Genomic DNA, 17,960 nt, shown 5'->3' on the forward strand with positions numbered 1-17,960 from the left:
AAGTAAGACTCTTAAGAGGTGTAGTAATTACTGGACGATGCAGAGTTGCTCGAGAAACAAGGTTTTAAAAAACTTTACAAGTAGATCTCTGAGAAAAATACAAAAATGTCTTATGTAAAATACCCACAAAACTGCCTTGGATGTGAGGACTTTAAAGGCTCACTTAGGGTGCGGCAAAGCTTTCTCAAAAAGGTGTCGTCTGTTGGCTCGTTTGTCTAGGGGTATGATTCTCGCTTTGGGTGCGAGAGGTCCCGGGTTCAAATCCCGGACGAGCCCAGGCTTTTGAAAGAGGTGTTCCTCAAGAACCGATAAGTTTAAAAACGTAAGAAGTGAGACTCTTAAGAGGTGTACTAATTACTGGACGATGCAGCTCGAGAAACATGGTTTTAAAAAACTTTACAAGTAGATCTCTGAGAAAAATACAAAAATGTCTTATGTAAAATACCCACAAAACTGCCTTGGATGTGAGGACTTTAAAGGCTCACTTAGGGTGCGGCAAAGCTTTCTCAAAAAGGTGCCGTCTGTTGGCTCGTTGGTCTAGGGGTATGATTCTCGCTTTGGGTGCGAGAGGTCCCGGGTTCAAATCCCGGACAAGCCCATGCTTTTGAAAGAGGTGTTCCTCAAGAACCGCTAAGTTTAAAAACGTAAGAAGTAAGACTCTTAAGAGGTGTACTAATTACTGGACGATGCAGCTCGAGAAACATGGTTTTAAAAAACTTTACAAGTAGATCTCTGAGAAAAATACAAAAATGTCTTATGTAAAATACCCACAAAACTGCCTTGGATGTGAGGACTTTAAAGGCTCACTTAGGGTGCGGCAAAGCTTTCTCAAAAAGGTGCCGTCTGTTGGCTCGTTGCTCTAGGGGTATGATTCTCGCTTTGGGTTCAAATCCCGGACGAGCCCTTGCTTTTGAAAGAGGTGTTCCTCAAGAACCGATAAGTTTAAAAACGTAAGAAGTAAGACTCTTAAGAGGTGTAGTAATTACTGGACGATGCAGAGTTGCTCGAGAAACAAGGTTTTAAAAAACTTTACAAGTAGATCTCTGAGAAAAATACAAAAATGTCTTATGTAAAATACCCACAAAACTGCCTTGGATGTGAGGACTTTAAAGGCTCACTTAGGGTGCGGCAAAGCTTTCTCAAAAAGGTGTCGTCTGTTGGCTCGTTTGTCTAGGGGTATGATTCTCGCTTTGGGTGCGAGAGGTCCCGGGTTCAAATCCCGGACGAGCCCATGCTTTTGAAAGAGGTGTTCCTCAAGAACCGCTAAGTTTAAAAACGTAAGAAGTAAGACTCTTAAGAGGTGTACTAATTACTGGACGATGCAGCTCGAGAAACATGGTTTTAAAAAACTTTACAAGTAGATCTCTGAGAAAAATACAAAAATGTCTTATGTAAAATACCCACAAAACTGTCTTGGATGTGAGGACTTTAAAGGCTCACTTAGGGTGCGGCAAAGCTTTCTCACAAAGGTGCCGTCTGTTGGCTCGTTGCTCTAGGGGTATGATTCTCGCTTTGGGTTCAAATCCCGGACGAGCCCTTGCTTTTGAAAGAGGTGTTCCTCAAGAACCGATAAGTTTAAAAACGTAAGAAGTAAGACTCTTAAGAGGTGTAGTAATTACTGGACGATGCAGAGTTGCTCGAGAAACAAGGTTTTAAAAAACTTTACAAGTAGATCTCTGAGAAAAATACAAAAATGTCTTATGTAAAATACCCACAAAACTGCCTTGGATGTGAGGACTTTAAAGGCTCACTTAGGGTGCGGCAAAGCTTTCTCAAAAAGGTGTCGTCTGTTGGCTCGTTTGTCTAGGGGTATGATTCTCGCTTTGGGTGCGAGAGGTCCCGGGTTCAAATCCCGGACGAGCCCAGGCTTTTGAAAGAGGTGTTCCTCAAGAACCGATAAGTTTAAAAACGTAAGAAGTGAGACTCTTAAGAGGTGTACTAATTACTGGACGATGCAGCTCGAGAAACATGGTTTTAAAAAACTTTACAAGTAGATCTCTGAGAAAAATACAAAAATGTCTTATGTAAAATACCCACAAAACTGCCTTGGATGTGAGGACTTTAAAGGCTCACTTAGGGTGCGGCAAAGCTTTCTCAAAAAGGTGCCGTCTGTTGGCTCGTTGGTCTAGGGGTATGATTCTCGCTTTGGGTGCGAGAGGTCCCGGGTTCAAATCCCGGACAAGCCCATGCTTTTGAAAGAGGTGTTCCTCAAGAACCGCTAAGTTTAAAAACGTAAGAAGTAAGACTCTTAAGAGGTGTACTAATTACTGGACGATGCAGCTCGAGAAACATGGTTTTAAAAAACTTTACAAGTAGATCTCTGAGAAAAATACAAAAATGTCTTATGTAAAATACCCACAAAACTGCCTTGGATGTGAGGACTTTAAAGGCTCACTTAGGGTGCGGCAAAGCTTTCTCAAAAAGGTGCCGTCTGTTGGCTCGTTGCTCTAGGGGTATGATTCTCGCTTTGGGTTCAAATCCCGGACGAGCCCTTGCTTTTGAAAGAGGTGTTCCTCAAGAACCGATAAGTTTAAAAACGTAAGAAGTAAGACTCTTAAGAGGTGTAGTAATTACTGGACGATGCAGAGTTGCTCGAGAAACAAGGTTTTAAAAAACTTTACAAGTAGATCTCTGAGAAAAATACAAAAATGTCTTATGTAAAATACCCACAAAACTGCCTTGGATGTGAGGACTTTAAAGGCTCACTTAGGGTGCGGCAAAGCTTTCTCAAAAAGGTGTCGTCTGTTGGCTCGTTTGTCTAGGGGTATGATTCTCGCTTTGGGTGCGAGAGGTCCCGGGTTCAAATCCCGGACGAGCCCATGCTTTTGAAAGAGGTGTTCCTCAAGAACCGATAAGTTTAAAAACGTAAGAAGTAAGACTCTTAAGAGGTGTACTAATTACTGGACGATGCAGCTCGAGAAACATGGTTTTAAAAAACTTTACAAGTAGATCTCTGAGAAAAATACAAAAATGTCTTATGTAAAATACCCACAAAACTGTCTTGGATGTGAGGACTTTAAAGGCTCACTTAGGGTGCGGCAAAGCTTTCTCAAAAAGGTGCCGTCTGTTGGCTCGTTGCTCTAGGGGTATGATTCTCGCTTTGGGTTCAAATCCCGGACGAGCCCTTGCTTTTGAAAGAGGTGTTCCTCAAGAACCGATAAGTTTAAAAACGTAAGAAGTAAGACTCTTAAGAGGTGTACTAATTACTGGACGATGCAGAGTTGCTCGAGAAACAAGGTTTTAAAAAACTTTACAAGTAGATCTCTGAGAAAAATACAAAAATGTCTTATGTAAAATACCCACAAAACTGCCTTGGATGTGAGGACTTTAAAGGCTCACTTAGGGTGCGGCAAAGCTTTCTCAAAAAGGTGCCGTCTGTTGGCTCGTTGGTCTAGGGGTATGATTCTCGCTTTGGGTGCGAGAGGTCCCGGGTTCAAATCCCGGACGAGCCCATGCTTTTGAAAGAGGTGTTCCTCAAGAACCGCTAAGTTTAAAAACGTAAGAAGTAAGACTCTTAAGAGGTGTACTAATTACTGGACGATGCAGCTCGAGAAACATGGTTTTAAAAAACTTTACAAGTAGATCTCTGAGAAAAATACAAAAATGTCTTATGTAAAATACCCACAAAACTGTCTTGGATGTGAGGACTTTAAAGGCTCACTTAGGGTGCGGCAAAGCTTTCTCAAAAAGGTGCCGTCTGTTGGCTCGTTGCTCTAGGGGTATGATTCTCGCTTTGGGTTCAAATCCCGGACGAGCCCATGCTTTTGAAAGAGGTGTTCCTCAAGAACCGATAAGTTTAAAAACGTAAGAAGTAAGATTCTTAAGAGGTGTACTAATTACTGGACGATGCAGAGTTGCTCGAGAAACAAGGTTTTAAAAAACTTTACAAGTAGATCTCTGAGAAAAATACAAAAATGTCTTATGTAAAATACCCACAAAGCTGCCTTGGATGTGAGGACTTTAAAGGCTCACTTAGGGTGCGGCAAAGCTTTCTCAAAAAGGTGCCGTCTGTTGGCTCGTTGGTCTACGGGTATGATTCTCGCTTTGGGTGTGAGAGGTCCCGGGTTCAAATCCTGGACTATCTTAAGAGGTGTACTAATAACTGGACGATGCAGCTCGAGAAACATGGTTTTAAAAAACTTCGATCTCTGAGAAAAATACAAAAATGTCTTATGTAAAATACCCACAAAACTGCCTTGGATGTGAGGTCTTTCTCAAATAGTTTACATATGTTGGCTCGTTAGTCTAGGGGTATGATTCTCGCTTTGTGTGCGAGAGTTTCCGGGTTCAAGTCCCGGACGAGTCCATGCTTTTGAAAGAGTTGTTCAAGAACCGATAAGGTTAAAAACATAAGAAGTAAGACTCTTAAGACTCTTAATTGCTGGACGATGCATTGTTGTTCGAGAAACATGGTATTAAAAAAACTATACAAGTAGATCTCTGAGAAAAATACAAAAATGTCTTATGTAAAATACCCACAAAACTGCCTTGGATGTGAGGACTTTCTCAAACATGTGCCGTCTGTTGGCTCGTTGGTCTAGGGGTATGATTCTCGCTTTGGGTACGAAAGGTCCTGGGTTCAAATCCTGGACGAGCCCATGCTTTTGAAAGAGGTGTTCCTCAAGAACCGATAAGTTTAAAAACGTAAGAAGTAAGACTCTTAAGAGGTGTACTAATTACTGGACGATGCATTGTTGCTCGAAAAACATGGTTTTAAAAAACTTTACAAGTAGATCTCTGAGAAAAATACAAAAATGTCTTATGGAAAATACCCACAAAACTGCCTTGGATGTGAGGACTTTCTCAAATAGGTGCCATCTGTCGGCTCGTTAGTCTAGGGTTATGATTCTCGCTTTGTGTGCGAGAGGTCCAGGGTTCAAATCGCGGACGAGCCCATGCTTTTGAAAGAGGTGTTCCTCAAGAACCGATAAGTTTAAAAACGTAAAAAGTAAGACTCTTAAGAGGTGTACTAATTACTGGACGATGCATTGTTGCTCGAGAAACATGGTTTTAAAAAACTTTACAAGTAGATCTCTGAGAATAATACAAAAATGTCTTATGTAAAATACCCACAAAACTGCCTTGGATGTGGGGACTTTCTCAAATAGGTGCCATCTGTTGGCTCGTTAGTCTAGGGGTATGATTCTCGCTTTGGGTGCGAGAGGTCCTGGGTTCAAATCCTGGACGAGCCCATGCTTTTGAAAGAGGTGTTCCTCAAGAACCGATAAGTTTAAAAACGTAAGAAGTAAGACTCTTAAGAGGTGTACTAATTACTGGACGATGCATTGTTGCTCGAGAAACATGCTTTTAAAAAACATTACAGTTGGTCCCGAGTGTCACAACCGTTGCCTGGTACAGGTTAGTTCGGCTCAGCCTCCTCTGCCTCAGTCATTGGCAGGATTGCCTGGTCATTATGCTGCATTTTCGGACGTCTTCAGCAAGAGGTAGGCAGAGACGCTGCCCCCACTCCGGGCGTATGACTGTCCTATCAAGCGGATTCGTGGTGCATTCCTTCCCCCGTGGTAGGGTATATCCTCTCTCCTTGCCAGAGACTCTGTCCATGTCCTCCTACGTTAAAGAGAACTTGGAGAGAGGCTTCATACGGTTCCCTGCATCCTTGTATTGACTACCGGGGTCTCAACCAGATCACGGTGAAAAATAAGTATCCGTTGCCACTGATCTCAGAACTGTTTGATCGTAAACGTGGTGCCAAGATTTTTTCCAAACTAGACCTGCGTGTGGCTTACAACCTAATCTGGATTCGCCGGGGTGTCGAATGGAAGACTGCATTTAACACCCGTGACAGACAATATAAATATCTAGTAATGCCCTTCGGCCTGTGCAATGCTCCCGCGGTCTTCCAGGAGTTCATTAATGACATCTTGCGTGACATCTTATGTTTGTGTAGTAGTCTATCTTGATGCCATCTTGATTTTTTCTCCAGATCCTATGACTCATCAGAGACACGTCCGTCAAGTTTTGCTGCAGTTAAGGGAGAATCGCTTGTACGCCAAGTTGGAGAAGTGCGTGTTTGAGAAAGATGCTCTACCCTTCCTGGGCTACATCGTCTCGAATCAAGATCTCAACATGGATCCTGAAAAGGTAAAGTCCGTCCTGGAATGACCACGCCCTCAAGGCTTGAGGGCCATACAGTGCTTTCTGGGATTCGCCAATTTTTACAGACAGTTCATCCCAAACTTCTCCTCACTGACATCTCCTATCTCTAACCTCACCAAGAAGGGCATGAACGCCAAGGTGTGGACTGCTGAGGCAGAGGCCACATTCTATAGCTTGAAGAGTGCCTTCATGTCAGCCTCTATCCTCTATCATCCAGATGTTTCTCTACAGTTCTCGTTGGAGGTGGATGCCTCCTCTGTTGGTGCTGGTGCACTCCTGTTCCAGAAAGGTTCCAAGGGCAAGACAATGGTATGTGGATATTTTTCTAAGCTCTTCACTTCCGCAGAACGCAACTACTCGATTGAGGATCGGGAGTAACTGGCCATCAAATTGGCTCTGGAGGAGTGGAGACATCTACTAGAGGGCGCAGCTCATCCCATCCTAATTTTTACAGACCACAAGAATCTCACCTATCTTCCGACGCCTGAGGGTGCCATCATACAAATTTGCTCCCAGGTTCCTCTGACCCTTCGAGATCCTACAGCATATCAACCCTGTCGCCTACAAGCTTCGGATGCCTCCTACCCTCAAGATCCCCAACTCCTTCCATGTCTCCCTCCTGAAGCCGGTGGTTCCGAACCGCTATACCAAGACTCCTAGCCCTGCGGTTGCCTCCAGCGGCCCTTCAGACACCTTTGAGGTTAAGGAGATCCTGGACACTAAAAATTAATAGGAAGAAACTTTTATTTAGTAGATTGGAAGGGGTTTCTTCCAGAGGGGAGGTCCTGGGAGCCGGAAGAGAATCTTAATGCTCCTATCCTCATTAAGAGGTTTCTCTCTCGTTCTAGTCCCAAGAGGAGGGTGCGTGAGAGGGGGATACTGTAACGTCCGTGGTCGCTGACCACAAACTCCTTCCATCCTGTCTACGCCCTTCTCATCAGAGATGTCTGCACATACACTCGCAAGCTTAGTCCAGACTCAAGGAGCCAAAGCACACGCAGGTGGGAGATTGAGCAGATTGCTCCCAGAGCACCCTGGGCTTTAAGAAGGGCTATTCCGCTTCCTCCTATGCCTGAGCGTTGTTGTCATACCCAAAGTTTGTCTATGCAAATGGTCTCCTAGTGTTTTCCAGTTCCCAGCGTTCCCTTTTCCTGTACCTGTATCCCGTGCTATCCTGGTCAAGTGATGTGCAGATCTTTAGTCGTGCTGTCCTGCTACTCCACGCCTGACGTCTACCTGCTGCCTAGTCCCAGCCGAGCCTGTCTTGTTACTGTCCAAGCTGCCACAGGTACACTATACGAACTATAGACTGTGACCTGTTGGCCAGCTGCCATACCGTCAAGGCGATACGACCCAGTGGGTACACGAACCCAACGTGACACTATCAGAGATGAGTGGCAATTTGACAAACTTCACAATCGTCCACGACGTTGAGGTAACCTGCAACGGTGTGTGGTGCTCTTGTGATTGACAGTTTACGATTACGATACTGTCCCCCCCACCTACTGAATGATATTATTGTTCAGATTTTCTCTTCTCTAAAGAAGTTAACCAACTATATTTTGTTGATGCTTATTTGATCTTTGCATTGTGCAGACATTCTACCGCAGAGTAACATTATACCTTGGTCACTTTACTTGTTTAAGACCAGGTCTGAAGATGTACAGTATATTGTCTTTAAAGAAAGGTATGTTTTTCACTTGATAAACTGGAATTGCAGCTACCAGCACACCTCCCCTATTAAATATGGCTCTTAAAGGAACACCCAAAAAAAATTTTTTATATCAGTTTTATGTTAGGGTTTTATTAAAAACGTTTATATTTATTTGTGTGTTTGTGTGTTACTTTTTTCTATTTTTACACTTTTTCTTCCCTATGGGGGCTGCCATTTTTTTTTCTATTTCTGTATTTGTCGATTAACGACACATACAGACATGGAATACGGCAGCTCTAGTCCCATAGGGACTGCGAACGGGGCCCGTTCCATCCACTATGGTGTACGCCGTGTGTGTGGGAACGGCGCATGCGCCGCTCCCACACAGTCCAATTTGAAATGCGCGCCGTCCGGCGCCATTTTCCTGTGGACCGGAAGTCGCGGCCGGACAGTAAGATTACTACTTCCGGTCGCGGCTTCCGGACTTGTGCACATGGAGCAGCGGCAGCAGACGGAGCAGACGGACCGGAGGGAGCGGCGGCGACTGGAGCAGGTAAGTGATTTCTATGTATGTTCGTGTTTCAGTGTGTGTTTACTAGTGTATGTAAACCTTCTACACTGTGTGTTAGCTCAAAAATGGCGACACACAGTGTAGGAGGTTAGACCGTTCAAACCCCTCGTTTCTCCCGGCACTAGCCAGGATAAAGGAGGGGGGGATTCTGAGAGCTCACTAGAGCGAGGGATTTTTTCCCAATTTTGCAGCGTAAAGCAATGTGGTTGCTTTACCACATGCAATGCTGAAATTTTGGGAATTGCTCCATCTAGTGACCAGTGCTGGGAAATATTATAAATTGAATCCAATTTATAATATTTCCTGACTCGTGAAAAAAATAAAAAAAAATAGAACAATGTTTAATCACCTACACACTAATTGTTTAACAAAAAAAAAAAAACATGTTTTGCTGGCAACACATTCCCTTTAAATTTGCCTCTTGAAATGAAAATGGACTTAAAGAGGCTCTGTCACCAGATTCTCAAATCCCTATCTCCTATTGCATGTGATCGCTAGGTGAGGTAGAAAAAAGAAACACGGCGCCGCAAATCAGATTCTGATAAATGGTAATAAAATTGGGTCGATGAGACAATTCCGCTCACCTCGGGTGATGGACACCAAAGAGGTGTCGACAAAACTTAGGAAGCTGCAGCCAGGTCCACAACACAGCCAAACGAGGTTTGCTGTCGGTTTGTAGTAGTTTAGGAGTAGGAAAACGGAACCACCGGCGCTGCTTGAATCTTTGGTCGATACAAAATACACAACCAGCGAATTGGGTTAAGTGTATAGAGTTTTAATGTTGATAGGCTACGCGTTTCGACGTCGAACTGACGTCTTCCTCAGGCCAATACAGACTGTGCGGTTCCTGCCTTATTTAAGCATCAGGGCCAGGAAAAAGACCGCCAGTTATAATGGGTCAAAGGTCATATGAGATACAGAAATAAAAAAACAGAAGGAAGAAGCAGCATTAAAAGCAATTACAAGTATCATAATACGATAAGAATAAACGGGATTAACAACATGTTTAGAAACTGTTTTTAAACTCTTAGTTCCACTGACAGATCAGTACCGTATTTTCAAAGAGAAATTTATATCAGCCAAAACCTCTATTTATGTATAGGACTGTGGGTGAATAAACGATAATATATTAAATATTTACTTATGTCTGAGTTTTGTTGTGTTTTAACTAATGTTAACGGAAGAACCAAATGAAGCCCAAGAAGTGCTGAGTCATAGCGTCCTTGGTTACTAGGAGTAAGAGAGGACTACGGGGAGCCGTAGGGGAACAAAAAGGTTTCAATGGACCGCATATTTGGACCGCACGGGTATACAGTAATGGTTGAGAGCGTCCTTGGTTACTGGTAGTCAGGAGCACAAAGATGTCAAGGGGGGAAGGAAGGCTTACGCTGGATCGCACAGTGAGTTGCATCAGGTCGCGGGACTCCGCGCTAAGAACCTTGAAAGAGGCACCTGCATCGGAGCTGGTGAGTGACAGGACGTCATGGTGGACGTGAATAGTTATCTCGATTTTAAAAGTGCCCATTACCCCCCGTGGCTCAAAAATATCCCGTTCGGACAATATAGAAGAATTAGAAAGAACTGCTCTGACAATCTAACCTTTAACCAGGAATGTGGGATTTTAAAGCAGAGATTCCATGAAAAAGGTTTCCCAAAAAGTCTCATCAAAGGTGCCGAACTAAAAGCCCAAAGTCTAACACAAAAAGAATGTATCGAATTGAAACTTACAAATACCAAGCCAAAATCAAGTAGTGAGAGGGCTAAAACCAATTTTATAACCACATTTAATAAAGAGAGTAAGACCATAGCCACCGTTTTTAAAAAACATTGGCATATCTTAACAAACGACCCTCTTTTAAAACCCCTAATACCAGAGAAACCTATTATTACATATAGACGGGCTAAAACAATAAAAAACCTAATAGCCCCGAGCAAACTACGGAATGTCAAAATAATAAATCACGGTTTACTCCCAAATCTTAAAGGTTCCTTTAGATGCGGCCAAAACAGATGCCTATGTTGTAATAACATCTCAAACAATTGCAGGGATTATTACTCCATAAAAACAGGGGAAAAATTTATAATTAAAGATTTTTTAAATTGCGGTAGTTCCTATGTCATTTATCTACTGCAGTGCACTTGCAATCTGCAATATGTGGGCCGAACCACGCAAACCCTAAGGAACCGAATTAATAACCACAGGTTTAATGTCACGAGGGGTTTTGTAAAACAAAGTGTGTCCCGTCACTGTTTGTATAAACATAAGTGCAATTTTTCCGAGATTAAGGTCACCCCAATCGAACAGATATCAGTGGACCTACCAAATAGATTTATCAAGCTAAAGCAAAGGGAGAATTATTGGATTTTTAAATTGGAAACCCTACATCCAAATGGTCTGAATGACCTTACTGAGTCATCTTTAGAATAAAAATAAAAATAAATAAATAACCAATCAGCAAACATTACCGCAATTTTAAGAGGTTTTTTAACTATCTATCTTTGACATCTATGATTAGAATAACTCTAGTCCATAATATTAATGAGATTGACCCCCGTTCCTCAGTGTATGTACAAATCCTCTTAAAAGGTTATTTTATTTTATTTTATTTTATTCTTATTTTTTTAAAAAGAATTTGTCGGTCTATCTACAAACGTCTATAAATATATATGATATCGGCATACAAAATCAATTTAATCGATACCAATTCAGACATATTTGCCACCGTTTTAACCTTTTAGATGGTTTTTAAGTAATAACCATTTACCTAATTGGATATTAATAAAAGAGATCCATAGTAATCACTAATAACCAATATCCCATTAACATGACGTCCTGTCACTCACCAGCTCCGATGCAGGTGCCTCTTTCAAGGTTCTTAGCGCGGAGTCCCGCGACCTGATGCAACTCACTGTGCGATCCAGCGTAAGTCTTCCTTTCCCCCTTGACATCTTTGTGCTCCTGACTACCAGTAACCAAGGACGCTCTCAACCATTACTGTATACCCGTGCGGTCCAAATATGCGGTCCATTGAAACTTTTTTGTTCCCCTACGGCTCCCCGTAGTCCTCTCTTACTCCTAGTAACCAAGGACGCTATGACTCAGCACTTCTTGGGCTTCATTTGGTTCTTCCGTTAACATTAGTTAAAACACAACAAAACTCAGACATAAGTAAATATTGAATATATTATCGTTTATTCACCCACAGTCCTATACATAAATAGAGGTTTTGGCTGATATAAATTTCTCTTTGAAAATACGGTACTGATCTGTCAGTGGAACTAAGAGTTTAAAAACAGTTTCTAAACATGTTGTTAATCCCGTTTATTCTTATCGTATTATGATACTTGTAATTGCTTTTAATGCTGCTTCTTCCTTCTGTTTTTTTATTTCTGTATCTCATATGACCTTTGACCCATTATAACTGGCGGTCTTTTTCCTGGCCCTGATGCTTAAATAAGGCAGGAACCGCACAGTCTGTATTGGCCTGAGGAAGACGTCAGTTCGACGTCGAAACGCGTAGCCTATCAACATTAAAACTCTATACACTTAACCCAATTCGCTGGTTGTGTATTTTGTATCGACCAAAGATTCAAGCAGCGCCGGTGGTTCCGTTTTCCTACTCCTAAACTATTGCATGTGATCGGCGCTGCAATGTAGATAAAAGTAACGTTTTTTTTTTTTAAAAAAACTTTAATTTTTGGCCAAGTTATGAGCAATTTTACATATATGCAAATGAGCTTTGAAATGGACAACTGGGCGTGTTTTTTTTCGTATGTCCAACTGGGCGTGTATTGTGTTTTTAACTGGGCGTGTTTATTTGTTTTACTAACTGGGCGTTGTGAATAGAAGTGTATGATGCTGACGAATCAGTGACCAGTCAGCATCATGCACTCCTCTCCATTCATTTACACAGCAGCATCACGTTCTTACTAGAACGATGTGCAGCCACATACACAAGTGTCCTGATAATGAATACACATGACCTCCAGCCTGGACGTCATGTGTATTCAGAATCCTGACACTTCTGAATCTTTTCTGTGAGATTTCCAGCAAGGGAAACGAAATCTCGTTTACCTCGTAATCTCGCGAGATTACGCGTTATTTGCTCGAATCTCACAGAAAAGATTCAGAAGTGTCAGAATTTTGAATACACATGACGTCCAGGCTGGAGGTCATGTGTATTCATTAGCAGGACACTTGTGTATGTGGCTGCACATCGTTCTAGTAAGAACGTGATGCTGCTGTGTAAATGAATGGAGAGGAGTGCATGATGCTGATTGGTCACTGATTCGTCAGTATCATACTCTTCTATTCACAACGCCCAGTTAGTAAAACAAGTAAACACGCCCAGATGTTAAAAAAACACAATACACGCCCAGTTGGACATACGAAAAAAAACACGCCCAGTTGTCCATTTCAAAGCTCATTTGCATATATATAAAATTGCTCATAACTTGGCCAAAAATGAACGTTTTTCAAAAAAACAAAAACATTACTGTTATCTACATTGCAGCGCCGATCACATGAAATAGGAGATAGGGATTTGAGAATCTGGTGACAGAGCCTCTTTAACAGTCCACATAAATGGGCAATTATGTGGAAAGAAGCCCAAAAGCTTGCGTGTGACGTGTTTTGTGTACACAGGACACTTCTTATACAGAAAGACATCTACCGCATAAAACACCCCTTAATTTCACACGTTTTCCAAACCCACCATTCTACAAAATCTTTTCAACTTATTGAATCACTTATTGACACCAATGGACGGTATGTCCTCCTGGTCTGCTCTACAAACAACGTGATTTATACTGTGGTAACACTATATGCCCCAAACAAACACCAGTTATGCTTCCTACACAAAATCCTCCGATTAATTTCCAAACATAAACAAGGCAAACTAGTTTTGTGCAGAGATTTTAATACTGTTATGGATGTTGATATGGATACCACTTCACATTCCCGCCATTTCATACACTGTCCTTGGTGACTTCTGGAAGAAGGAGCTACACAATGTATGGCGGATGCAACACAGTACAGAGAAGGATTTTTCCTTTCACTCCCAAGTACACAGTAGCTACTTTAGAATTGATATGTTTTTAGTTGATAGAAATACTCTCTTCCTGACAAAATCTACTACTATGGGTTCTATACAGTGGACAGACCACACTTCAGTCACCTTAACATTTGACGCAATTTCACAACTCACCTCCAACCTATCTATGGATATTTATCTCTTTTCTCCTCTCTCGTCCTACATACAGAAAAGATATAGAAAGAGACCTTTGAGGATATTTCTATACCAATGACACCCCAGATATTAACATTAACTTATGCTGGAATGCCCATAAATCGTATATTAGAGGCACTTTCATCCATATAGGACATATTGTTAAAAAAAACTGAGAATGCTGAAATTTCTTCACTTACAGATGGGATCCGCAAGCTTGACACAAATAGTAAAGCCTCTCCATAAGTCACACAGGCCTCAAAGTTGTTTCACTTGAGACAACGTCTCTGCCAGTATCTGTGTGCAGACTATTAGAAAAATCTCTGGAAAACTTAGGCTAGGTATTATTCGCAAAATAATAAAGCAAAAAAGTTACTGGCAGCCCGCCTTAAAGTTCATCACCAAAAAATAAGAATACCATACTTGATTGGCTCCTACACTAAAAAATTTTTATTGAAACCTTGGGACATAGAAAATCAATTTAGATAATATTATTCTTCTTTATACAACTTGGAAAAAGACCCTTTCATAGAACAACTCAGCCTACCTGACATACAAGCTTTCCTCCGCAATATCTCTCCTCCCAAATTATCCGCAGAAAAACGAAACACTTTAAATTCCACAGTAACGGAGCAAGAAATTCTAAAGGCTACAAATTATCTCCCCCAGGGTAAATCATCTGGTCCAGATGAGCTCACTAACTCGTATTATAATTCCTTATCCCCAGCATTAGTCCCCTACCTGAAAAAAAAAATCTGCAATCTATGGAACAAGGGTTCTCTACCTAAAGAACACCAATCTGCAGTAATAGTTACGCTTTCCAAACCGGGTACATCAATTAATGCCCCTCAACACTTTTGACCCATATCATTGCTAAATTCAGACTTGAAATTGTACACAAAACTACACATGATAAGGCTTGTGCCCATGCTGACTGACTACCTTGGTGAGTGCAGACAAGGTGGGCTTTGTTCGGGGGCGTCAAGCATTAGAAAATACAAGACAGATTTTGAGTCTATTGCTCCACATTGAAATACATTGAACCCCTTCTGTCATGTTGGCACTGGACGCTGAGAATGCGTTTGACCGCATTAATTGGTTGTACGCCTTCTCGGCTCTTGGAGAAATGGGATTTGCATGGGGCATTCTGAGGGCCATTAGGGCTCTGTACTCGGCCCTTTCGGCGAAGATATATACCAATGGAGTCCTCTCTGAGGACTTCCGCATTACTAATGGCACTCGTCAAGGGTGTCCATTATCGCCAATAATATTTATACTTTCTATGGAGCCTTTGGCACAAGCAATAAGGAGTCACAGTAAGGTTCGGGGCATAAAGGTTGGTGACAGCACACAAACCATTTCACTATATGCAGATGACATCATCCTGTCTCTAACACATCCAGAATCTATGCTAGCCACTGGTTTTTATATTATCAACCCCTTTGGTAGAATTTCTTACTATAAACTCAATACCCAAAAATCCCAAATCCTTCCACTTCACTTAGGTTCATTTACATTACACTTCCTTAAAATAAAATACCCATTCAATTGGCTAATGGGTGACATAAATTATTTGGGCATCACCCCTACCCCCATGCACCATACTCTATACAAAGCCAATTATGGCCCTCTCCTTAACCCCTTCCCGCTCCTTGACGTACTATTACGTCATGGCAGCTGTATCGTTCGCGCTCCATGCCGTAATAGTACGTCTCGGGAGTAACGGCCGTTTCGGCCGTCCTCCCGACACATACAGGAGCTGTGACGCTGCTGTCTTGTTCAGCAGCTGTCACAGCTCCTACAGCGGGGACCGATCGCTGTGTCCCCGCTGATTAACCCCTTAAAAGCCGCGTTCTATAGAGATCGCGGCTTTTTAGGGGTTAAGCTGCCATCGCCGGCCTGCTACGCGATAGCGGCCGGCGATGGTGACTATGGCAACCGGACACCAAACAATGGCGTCCGGCTATGCCATAGACGGAAGCCTAGTGGGTCCTGACAACGTCAGGACCCACTATGCTTGCTGTCAGTGAGTAGCTGACAGTTCTAATACACTGCACTACGCATGTAGTGCAGTGTATTAGAATAGCGATCAGAGCCTCCTGCCCTCATGTCCCCTAGTGGGACAAAGTAATAAAGTAAAAAAAAAGTTAAAAAAAGTTGTGTAAAAATAAGAAAATAAAAGATTTAAAAGTATTAAAAGTAAAAATCCCCCCTTTTCCCTTATCAGTCCTTTATTATTAATAAAAATATATAAACAAACAAATAAACTATACATAATTGGTATCGCCGCGTCCGTAACGGCCTGAACTACAAAATTATTTCATTATTTATCCCGCACGGTGAACGCCGTAAAATAAAATAATAATAAACCGAACCACAATCACAATTCTTTGGTCACTTCACCTCCCAAAAAATGGAATAAAAAGAGATCAAAAAGTCGCATGTACCGAAAAATGGTCCTGATCGAAACTACAGTTCGTTACGCAAAAAATAAGTCCTCGCACGGCTTTATTGATTGAAAAATAAAAACTTTATGGCTCTTAGAATAAGGTAACACAAAAAGTGAATGATTGTTTACAAAACGTATTTTATTGTGCAAACGCCATAAGACATAAAAAAAAAATATAAACATCTGGTATCGCCGTAATCGTATCGCCCCGCAGAATAAAGTGAATATGTCATTTATAGCGCACGGTGAACGCTGTAAAAAAAAACGAAAAAAAAACAATAGTAGAATTGCTGTTTTTTAGTCACCACGCCACCTAAAAATAGAATAAAAACTGATCAAAAAGCCGCATGCACCCCAAGAAAACTACAATGGATTCCTCAAGGGGTCTAGTTTCCAAATTGGGGTCACTTTTGGGGGGTTCCCAATGTTTTGGCACCACAAGACCTCTTCAAACCAGACATGGTGCCTAATAAAAAAGAGGCTTCAAAATCCACTAGGTGCTCCTTTGCTTCGGAGGCCGGTACTTCAGTCCATTACCGCCCGAGGGCCACATGTGGGATATTTCTCAAAACTGCAGAATCTGGGCAATACGTATTAAGTTGCGTTTCACTGATAAATCCTTTTGTGTTATAAAAAAAATGGTATAAAGAGGATTTTCTGACAAAAAAAAAATGTAAATTTCACCTCTACTTTGCTCTAAATTTTTGTGAAACACCTAAAGGGTTCATAAACTTTCTACATGCTGTTGTGGATACTTTGAGGGGTCTAGTTTCTAAAATGGGGTATTTGATAGGGGTTTCTAATATATGGGCCCCTCAAAGCAACTTCAGAACTGAACTGGAACCTAAAAAAAGAAATAAATGAGGCAATACTTCGCTTCTTACATTATACTGATAATGAGCCGTGCCCACCCCGAGATTACCCCAGTTTTGACCGTTTGTCTAAACGGAGACCCCTATTAGACCGTTCCAGTGCCCGGTTTTCCCAAGCATACACCCCCGAGAAGTGTATTTCTATTGATGAGTCCCTGGTACATTTTAAAGGGAGGGTTCAATTCCGCGAGTACCTGCCGGGTAAGAGGGCAAGGTATGGCGTGAAGATGTATAAGCTGTGAGAGTGCATCAGGGTATACCTACAGGTTTAGGATATATGAAGGAAAGGCCACCCCCAAACCAGACTGCATCCTGGACTACAATAGGTACATGGGAGTGATGGACTTGTAAGATCAAGCCCTGAAGCCCTACAGCGCCATGCGGTGTGGTATAAGAAGCTGGCCGTGCACATCATACAGATGGCTTTGTACAATGCGTACGTGCTACGTCGATGTGCAGGCCAGACGCGAACTTTCCTGGAATTTCAAGAGGTGATTATCAAGAACCTAATCTTTAGGGACCAAGAAGGGGGGGCACCCAGTACTTCTGGAAGCGGGGCCACACGCATCGTACCAGGGCAACACTTTCCAGGGGAAGTTCCCCAAACTGGCAAGAAGGGAAAAAGTCAAAAGAGGTGCAAAGTCTGCTATAAGAGGGGGATAAGGGAGGACACAATATATCAATGTGACACGTGTCCCGAATAACCAGAGCTCTGTATGAAAGTGTTTTAAAATTTATCATACATCCCTTGGTTTATAATTTACCCCAATTTTACTTACCCTGATGCACTCCGCACAGCTTATCCCCCCTCGTCTTTCCCCTCTGGGCCCTGCTGTGTGTCCAGGCAGCTGATAACAGCCACATGTAGGGTATTGCCATACCCGGGAGAACCCACATTACAGTTTATGGGGTGTAGGTCTCCGGTCAAAATGGTCACTACACCTCTAGATGAATGCCTTAAGGGTGTAGTTTTTAAAACGGGGTCACTTCTTGTGGGTTTCAACTGTACTGGTACCTCAGGGGCTTCTGCATACATGACTTCGCACTAGAAAATCCCGAGTAGGCCAAA

General features: G+C 42.2%; 9 non-coding genes across 9 annotated transcripts; all 9 read left to right on the forward strand.

The window, feature by feature from the left end:
• The first annotated feature begins 204 nt into the window (after positions 1-204).
• Positions 205-276, forward strand: TRNAP-UGG (transfer RNA proline (anticodon UGG)). Its single transcript has one exon. It is a non-coding gene; the product is annotated as a tRNA-Pro (tRNA).
• A 250-nt stretch (positions 277-526) lies between these two features.
• On the forward strand, positions 527-598 carry TRNAP-UGG (transfer RNA proline (anticodon UGG)). The gene has a single exon. It is a non-coding gene; the product is annotated as a tRNA-Pro (tRNA).
• Positions 599-1,159: 561 nt separating this feature from the next.
• Positions 1,160-1,231, forward strand: TRNAP-UGG (transfer RNA proline (anticodon UGG)). The gene has a single exon. It is a non-coding gene; the product is annotated as a tRNA-Pro (tRNA).
• Positions 1,232-1,792: 561 nt separating this feature from the next.
• On the forward strand, positions 1,793-1,864 carry TRNAP-UGG (transfer RNA proline (anticodon UGG)). The gene has a single exon. It is a non-coding gene; the product is annotated as a tRNA-Pro (tRNA).
• Positions 1,865-2,114: 250 nt separating this feature from the next.
• TRNAP-UGG (transfer RNA proline (anticodon UGG)) lies at positions 2,115-2,186 on the forward strand. Its single transcript has one exon. It is a non-coding gene; the product is annotated as a tRNA-Pro (tRNA).
• Positions 2,187-2,747: 561 nt separating this feature from the next.
• On the forward strand, positions 2,748-2,819 carry TRNAP-UGG (transfer RNA proline (anticodon UGG)). The gene has a single exon. It is a non-coding gene; the product is annotated as a tRNA-Pro (tRNA).
• Positions 2,820-3,380: 561 nt separating this feature from the next.
• On the forward strand, positions 3,381-3,452 carry TRNAP-UGG (transfer RNA proline (anticodon UGG)). The gene has a single exon. It is a non-coding gene; the product is annotated as a tRNA-Pro (tRNA).
• A 782-nt stretch (positions 3,453-4,234) lies between these two features.
• TRNAT-UGU (transfer RNA threonine (anticodon UGU)) lies at positions 4,235-4,306 on the forward strand. The gene has a single exon. It is a non-coding gene; the product is annotated as a tRNA-Thr (tRNA).
• Positions 4,307-5,120: 814 nt separating this feature from the next.
• On the forward strand, positions 5,121-5,192 carry TRNAP-UGG (transfer RNA proline (anticodon UGG)). The gene has a single exon. It is a non-coding gene; the product is annotated as a tRNA-Pro (tRNA).
• Positions 5,193-17,960: the final 12,768 nt, after the last annotated feature.

The sequence above is a fragment of the Rhinoderma darwinii genome, chromosome 4 (genome assembly GCF_050947455.1).
Source record: "Rhinoderma darwinii isolate aRhiDar2 chromosome 4, aRhiDar2.hap1, whole genome shotgun sequence".
Classification (NCBI taxonomy): domain Eukaryota; kingdom Metazoa; phylum Chordata; class Amphibia; order Anura; family Rhinodermatidae; genus Rhinoderma; species Rhinoderma darwinii.